A 1,766-nucleotide genomic window follows, 5' to 3' on the forward strand; every position below is an offset into this window, starting at 1 on the left:
TCCTCTTTAAGAGCTTCTAGCTCTTTACCTGTGTTCTCCTGTATTACTTTGAGGGTGCTATTTATGTCCTTCTTAAGGTCCTGTATCATCATCATGATAAGTGATTTTATATCGGTGTAATGGTGTGTTCAGGACTTGCTATGGTGGGAGAATTGGGTTCTGATGATGGCAAGTGACCTTGGTTTGTGTTGTTTATTTTCTTATGCTTGCCCGCAGTCATCTGGTTAACTCTAGTGATACCTGCCCTTGCTAAATCTGACTGGAGCCTGTCCTTCCTGTGATCCTGGTTGTGTCAGAACTCCTCAGAATCAAGATGACTCTATGATCCCGTCCATTTGTGGAATTCTACCTTTCTCATTTGCTCTGCACCTTACACACTGAGGTAGAACCATGTTAGCCTGTATCTGTGATTCTTCTTAGTCTGGCTATCCATCTGAATCCATTTAATCTGCCAGGTTTAATGGTGGGAATACACACTGAAGTAGTCTTTAAGATGTCTGCTTTGGGTGTCATGATAGTATTTCATAGATATTAGTCATTTTATTTAATTCTCCAATATCACCCTCTCCAAACTACCTATCACTACCCAACAACTACTTTCATCTCTCATGCATGAGATTAATTCATGTTTTCCTATTCCACTTAGAAGTTCTCCTGGTACCTTTTAGTTTCATGAGATATTGTGCACACATACATAGCACATACAAACACAAACACGCACACACACACACACACAAACACACACACACAAATCACATGTTGACTCTTTATATGACCAAAGTCTTGAAGCAGTTGTGTGTTTTTAAACATTTCTTTCTTTTTTTTTTTTGCTAATAACTTCATTTTTAATTGAACAAAGGACTGACTTCTGTACAAGAGAAAATTTGGTGTTTTAAGAATTCATGGTAGGTGTTTCTTCCATCCTTGTGATCAAACAGATTGACAGAGGGCAAGCCAGTTCCACCTGCCTCCTGATTCCTGGTAAGGAAGCCTTTCTGGCCTGTAGGTCAACAGACCATGCTCCTCAGGAAGAAGGCCGGGCTGTGTCTGTTGGAAGCAGGCTGGCTTTTCATTACAGGCCTTCCTCACCCATGCTTGTGCTGTTTCCAAATCTAGACTGTCCCTGATATCCTCTCTGCATCTTCCTGCTCCCCACTTAACTACTGTCTTTGTACAACAGAGAAGCAAATTCCGCTATTAAACAGTTGGATGTTGGGGAGACAGAGACGAGAATGAGGGAAAGCCATCCTAATGCTCTTCTTCCAAGGCCTGGAGTCCACATTTCTATAAGCGTCCTTGAGGACAACGGTGTCACCCCTTTCCTCAGTCTGTACTGCCCATCAGGCTAGGAGTAAGGCTTAGCCAGAAATGTTGCCAGAGACACTGGGGTCCGGATACCCTGGCTTTTGTGCTGGCCTCCCTCTCATGTTCAACAAGTACAGCGGGTGTTCTCACTGGAGATCTGGGCCACAAGAACTGGGCTGGAATCCTGGGAAAGACCTTGCTGGGCGCTCTCCCCATACAGGTGCAGGTTCTTTCGGGCAATTAACTCCTTCGCCATGAGCACAAAGACTTCATCTACGTTCCTAGACTCCTTGGCGGATGTGTCCAAGCCAGCCAGGAGGCCATACTTCTCGGCCAGTGTGCAGGCATACTCAAACAGGATGTGCCGTTTCTCCCACAGGTCTGATTTGTTCTCGATCAGCATGATGACCAAGTTGGTAGCTCCATATTTTTCTATCTCATGGATCCAGTGAGGGACAGAT

General features: G+C 44.5%; 1 pseudogene; it reads right to left on the reverse strand.

The window, feature by feature from the left end:
• Window positions 1-1,313: 1,313 nt before the first annotated feature.
• Window positions 1,314-1,759, reverse strand: LOC116086587 (annotated as a pseudogene).
• Window positions 1,760-1,766: the final 7 nt, after the last annotated feature.

Source organism: Mastomys coucha, unplaced genomic scaffold, assembly GCF_008632895.1.
Source record: "Mastomys coucha isolate ucsf_1 unplaced genomic scaffold, UCSF_Mcou_1 pScaffold12, whole genome shotgun sequence".
Lineage (NCBI taxonomy): Eukaryota > Metazoa > Chordata > Mammalia > Rodentia > Muridae > Mastomys > Mastomys coucha.